The sequence below is a fragment of the Ornithorhynchus anatinus genome, chromosome 11 (assembly GCF_004115215.2).
Source record: "Ornithorhynchus anatinus isolate Pmale09 chromosome 11, mOrnAna1.pri.v4, whole genome shotgun sequence".
Lineage (NCBI taxonomy): Eukaryota > Metazoa > Chordata > Mammalia > Monotremata > Ornithorhynchidae > Ornithorhynchus > Ornithorhynchus anatinus.
This window is the reverse complement of record NC_041738.1, coordinates 40,863,370-40,869,587: the sequence shown is the minus strand read 5'-3', so window position 1 is coordinate 40,869,587 and position 6,218 is coordinate 40,863,370.

The following is a 6,218-nucleotide window of genomic DNA, read 5'->3' as shown; positions in this document are numbered from 1 at the left end:
CCAAACAGGGACTTCACAGCCCCTTTTGGTCTGTCCTTGGCTACTCAAAATTACCCCCGGCTCTTTCCACACTGACTGGTTCACCGAATCTTATCGACAACTACCAGGCCCTCCCTGATTTTCCAATTTTCTTTGACGATCCTCCGCCTATTCGGTTCATTAAATCGTTAATTCAATCAGTGGTGGGTAGACTACTTCCTGATACGAGTCCATTGTCCAGGCAACACACGTGTCTGCACATAGAAGTGGAGATGTCACCATCTGACTAAGCTCCGTGACCTCCGTTTGTGTGGAAGAGCTGGGGGTGGGAAGGCACGCGAGCGAAACGCACTTACCCCATCCCCTCTTCCTTCAACCGTGTCACCTGCAGGAGGAGGGCTACCCAAATAATGGCCCCGAGAAGGACGGAGGAGTGGGGGGAGCGCGATAGCCTAACGCCCTCTCCCCCCGCAGGAATGGGACCGGGACTAGGCCCAAAGACGAGCCATAAAAGCCAGAGGAGCCACAGAGAAAAGCCGAGTGCGAGGGATCGATCTGAATCAGACCAGTCTTTAGGGTTTGTAGGAAGGTGAAAAATGGGGTGGATTACAATACCGCTTGCTTTGCTGCCTTCTCTTCATTATTAAACGTCCATATGTTATATACAATCAGTCGACAGTATTTATTGAGCGCTTAACCTGCGCAGAAAACTGGGAGGGTTCAGTAGAGTCCGTCGAGGCAATCATGGCTCTTAAGGACTTTACAATCTAGTGGGGGGGTTATTTATACTGTCTATTTACAGCTCGCGTCTTCACTCAGGATGATGTCGCTCAATCGCTACGATCAGCTGGGCTTCAGGATCTTGGAAACTTGATCTATGTTATTTTAAGAGAACATTCACAAAGGTCTTCCCTTCCCCACCCCGTTACTTCAGACCAAATCTTTCCAAAATGTCGATCTAGTGCTTATGTCCAAGTGCAATAGAAAAAAGGGGTTAAATTGAGGTACTCTTAATCATGCCCATAAATACTTTTGATTTACATATATACTGCGCTGTACCATACTGAGAAGCAGCCTGGCCTAGTGGCAAGAAACCGAGTTTGGGAGTCAGAGGACGTGGGTTCTAATCCCGGCTCCGCCAATTGCCGGCTGTGTGACCTTGGCCAAGTAACTTCTCTGTGCCTCGGTTACTCCATCTGTAAAATGGGGATTAAGACTGTGAGCCCCCCGTGAGACAACCTGATTTCCTTGTGTCTACCCCAGTGTTCAGAACAGTGCTTGGCACCTAGTAAGCGCTTGATAAATACCATCGTTATTACTCAGTGCTTAGAACAGTGCTTGGCACATAATAAGCGCTTAACAAATACCATAATTATTACTATCAGTCTCCCAACCGCTTAGTACAGTATTTTCCACATAGTAAGCGCTCAATAAGTACGACTGTATGAATTAATTTGACATAGGAAAACATAGCTTACTGACAATCAAGAGAGTAAGGAGGAGAAGCAGTTGGAATTTTAGGAATCTGTCCTAGCCCTGGAAAATTGGGATGATCAGGTTGTGGATAATGGAATTTATGGGATGAATCAGGGTTAAATTAGGGTTATAAGAGACAGCGATGACAGGAATCCAGGACATCAGGAGGCCCTACAGGATTCATCTTCACTCTGTCATCTACCTTGCCTGGTGAATATATCTGTGTATATATCTATAATTGTGCCTATATCTACAATTGTGCATTTATCCATAATTCTATTTATCAATTTTGATGCCTGTCTCCTTGTTTTGTTTTCTGTCTCTCCCTTCTGGACTGTGGGCCCGTTGTTGGGTAGGGATTGATGGTGTTGATGCCTGACTACTTGTTTTCCTTTGTTTTGTTGTCTGCCTCCCCCTTTCAGACCGTGAGCCCGTTGTTGGGCAGGGATTGTCTGTATCTGTTGCCGAATTGTACACTCCAAATGCTTAGACCAGTGCTCTGCACACAATAGGCGCTGAATAAATACGACCGAATGAATGAATATCTCTATCTGTTGCCAAATTGTAGTTTCCAAGCGCTTAGTCCAGTGCTCTGCACACAGTAAGCGCTCAATAAATACGACTGAATGAATATGAATTCGAGAAAAGAGCGTTTACTAAACCTCGGAGAGAAATATCAGACGTACTGAACATCGATAAATCAATGAGTTGCTAGAAAAGCCACCAACGCCTTGAACTCCAGCCTGGCTTAGTGGATAAGAGGATGAACCAGGGAGTGGGAAGGACCCTTGTTCTAATCCTGCCTCTGCCACATGTCTGCCGTGTGACATTGGGCAAGTCCACTTCTCCGGGCCTCAGTTCCCTCATCTGTAAAATAGGGATTCATTCATTCATTCAATCGTATTTATTGAGCGCTTATTATGTTGTGCAGAGCACCGGACTAAACGCTTGGAATGGACAATCGGGCAACAGACAGCGACCGTCCCTGCCTAACGACGGGCTCACGGTCTAAATGGGGGAAACAGACAACAAAACAAGTAGCAGGCGTCAATATCATCAAGATAAATAGAATCATAGAGATCTACACATCGTTAACAAAATAGAGTAATTCATTCATTCAACAGTATTTATTAAGCGCTTCCTATGTGCAGAGCACTGGACTAAGCGCTTGGAATGGACAATTGGGCAACAGATAGCGACCATCCCTGCCCAAAGACGGGCTCACAGTCTAAACAGGGGAATAAATAATAATAAATAATATATAGAAATATGCACAGTGCTGAGGGGAAGCCTGGGTCATGGGTTCGACTCCCAGCTCTGCCACTTGTCTGCTGTGTGACTGTGGGCAAGTCACTTCACTTCTCTGTGCCTCAGTTCCCTCATCTGTAAAATGGGGATTAATTGTGAGCCTCACGTGGGACAACCTGATGACCCTGTATCTCCCCCAGCGCTCAGAACAGTGTTCTGCACATAGTAAGCGCTTAATAAATACCAACATTATTATTATTATTGTTAGGGAGGGAGTAGGGGGAATGGGGAGGGGAGGAGGAGTAAGAGGGAAAGGGAGGACTCATCTGGGAAGGCCTCCTGGAGGAGGTGAGCTCTCAGTAGGTCTTTGAAGGGGGGTTTAAGAGTGTGGGCCCCACGTGAGAGAGGGACTGTGTATAATAAATAATAATGATGGCATTTGTTAAGCGCTTACTATGTGCGAAGCACTGTTCTAAGCACTGGGGGGGATACAAGGTGATCAGGTTGTCCCATGTGGGGTTCACCGTCTTCATCCCCATTTTACAGATGAGGTCACTGAGACACAGAGAAGTGAAGTGACTTGCCCAAAGTCACCCAGCTGACAAGTGGCAGAGCCGGGATTAGAACCCATGACCTCTGACTCCCCAGCCCGGGCTCTTTCCACTGAGCCACGCTGTTAAGCGCTAACTATGTGCCGAACACTGTTCTAAGCACTGGGAGATACAGGGTAATGAGGTTGTCCCACGTGGGGCTCCCAGTCTTCATCCCCATTTTACAGATAATAATAATGTTGGTATTTGTGAAGCGCTTACTATGCACCGAGCACTGTTCAAAGCGCTGGGGGAGATACAGGGTAATGGGGCCGTCCCACGTGGGGCTCCCAGTCTTCATCCCCATTTTACAGATGAGGTCACCGAGGCCCAGAGAAGTGAAGTGACTTGCCCAGTCGCACGGTTGACAGGGATCTACATCCAGCGCATGGAAGAGTGCTTGGCACACAGTAAGGGCGGGGGCAGGTTCCATCGTTGGAGAAGCAGTGTGGCTCAGTGGCAAGAGCCCGCGTCTGGGAGTCAGAAGTTGTGAGTTCGAATCCCGCCTCCACCGCTTGCCAGCTGTGTAGTGTAACTTTGGGCAGGTCACTTAATCATAATTATGGTATCCGTTAAGCGCTGATTATAGTAGCGCTTACTATAATGATAATGGTGGCATTTGTTAAGCGCTTACGATGTGCAAAAGCACTGTTCTAAGCGCTGCGGGAGATACAAGGTCATCAGATTGTCCCACGTGGGGCTCACAGTTTTTAATCCCCATTTTACAGATGAGGTCACTGAGGCACAGAGAAGCGAAGTGCCAAAGTCATGCAGCTGGCAAGCGGCGGAACGGGGATTTGAACCCACGACCTCTCACACCCAAGCCCGGGCTCTTTGCACTGAGTCACGCTGCTTCTCATAATGTGCCGAGCACTGGTCTAAGCGCTGGGGGAGATACAAGGTCATCAGGTTGTCCCCACAGCCATTTTCCAGACGAGGGAACTGAGGCCCAGAGAAGTGAAGTGACTTGCCCAAGGTCACACGGCAGACACGTGGCGGGGCCGGGATTCGAACCCACGACCTCCGACTCCCCAGCCTGGGCTCTTTCCACTGAGCCACGCTGTTTCACTTCTCTGGGCTTCAGTAACCTCATCTGGACAACTGGGGATGAATAATAATAATGTTGGTATTTGTTAAGCGCTTACTATGTGCCGAGCACTGTTCTGAGCGCTGGGGAGATACGGGGTCATCAGGTTGCCCCATGTGAGGCTCCCAGTCTCCATCCCCATTTGACAGATGAGGTCACTGAGGCACAGAGAATAATAATAATAACGTTGGTATTTGTTAAGCACTGACTATGTGCCGAGCACTGTTCTAAGCGCTGGGGGAGATACGGGGGAATGAGGTGGTCCCATGGGAGGCTCCCAGTCTTCATTCCCATTTTAAAGATGGGGCCACTGAGGCACAGAGAATAATAATGATGTTGGTATTTGTTAAGCGCTTACTATGTGCAGAGCCCTGTTCTAAGCGCTGGGGGAGATCCAGGGTCATCAGGTTGTCCCACGGGAGGCTCCCAGTCTTCATCCCCATTTTCCAGATGAGGGAACTGAGGCCCAGAGAAGGGAAGCGACTTGCCCACCGTCACCCAGCTGGCAGGTGGCAGGGCCGGGATTCGAACCCATGACCTCTGACTCCCCAGCCCGGGCTCTTTCCACTGAGCCACGCTAATAATAATAATAATTCTTCTCTCTGACCTCCCTTCCTCCTCTCTCGCCCCGCTCCGGTCTATTCTTCACTCCGCCGCCCGGCTCATCTTCCCGCAGAAACGATCTGGGCATGTCACTCCCCTTCTTAAACAACTCCAGTGGTTGCCTATCGACCTCCGCTCCAAACAAAAACTCCTCACTCTAGGCTTCAAGGCTCTCCGTCACCTTGCCCCTTCTTACCTCTCCTCCCTTCTCTCTTTCTACCGCCCACCCCGCACGCTCCGCTCCTCTGCCGCCCACCTCCTCGCCGTCCCTCGGTCTCGCCCATCCCGCCGTCGACCCCCGGGTCACGTCCTCCCGCGGTCCCGGAACGCCCTCCCTCCTCACCTCCGCCAAACTGATTCTCTTTCCCTCTTCAAAACCTTACTTAAAAATCACCTCCTCCAAGAGGCCTTCCCAGACTGAGCTCCTCTTCCCCCTCTACTCCCTCTGCCATCCCCCCTTTACCTCTCCGCAGCTAAAGCCTCATTTTCCCCTTTTCCCTCTGCTCCTCCACCTCTCTCTTCCCATCCCCACAGCACCGTACTCGTCCGCTCGACTGTATATATTTTCGTTACCCTATTTATTTTGTTAATGAAATGTACATCGCCTCGATTCTATTTAGTCGCCATCGGTTTTTACGAGATGTTCTTCCCCTTGACGCTGTTTAGTGCCATTGTTCTCGTCTGTCCGTCTCCCCCGATTAGACCGTAAGCCCGTCAAACGGCAGGGACCGTCTCTATCTGTTGCCGACTTGTTCATCCCGAGCGCTTAGTACAGGGCTCTGCACCTAGTAAGCGCTCAATACTATTGAATGAATGAATGAATGAATAATAATAATAATAATGTTGGTATTTGTTAAGCGCTGACTAGGTGCCGAGCCCTGTTCTAAGCGCTGGGGGAGAGCCAGGGTCATCAGGTTGTCCCCCGTGAGGCTCAGAGTCTTCATCCCCATTTTCCAGATGAGGTCACTGAGGCCCAGAGAAGGGAAGTGACTTGCCCACAGTCACCCAGCTGACAGGTGGCAGGGCTGGGATTCGAACCTATGACCTCTGACTCCCCAGCCCGGGCTCTTTCCACTGAGCCCCGCTGTTAATAATAATAATAATAATAATAATAATGTTGGTATTTGTTAAGCGCTGACTAGGTGCAGAGCACTGCTCTAAGCGCTGGGGGAGATCCAGGGTCATCAGGTTGTCCCACATGAGGCTCACAGTTAATCCCCATTTTCCAGATGAGG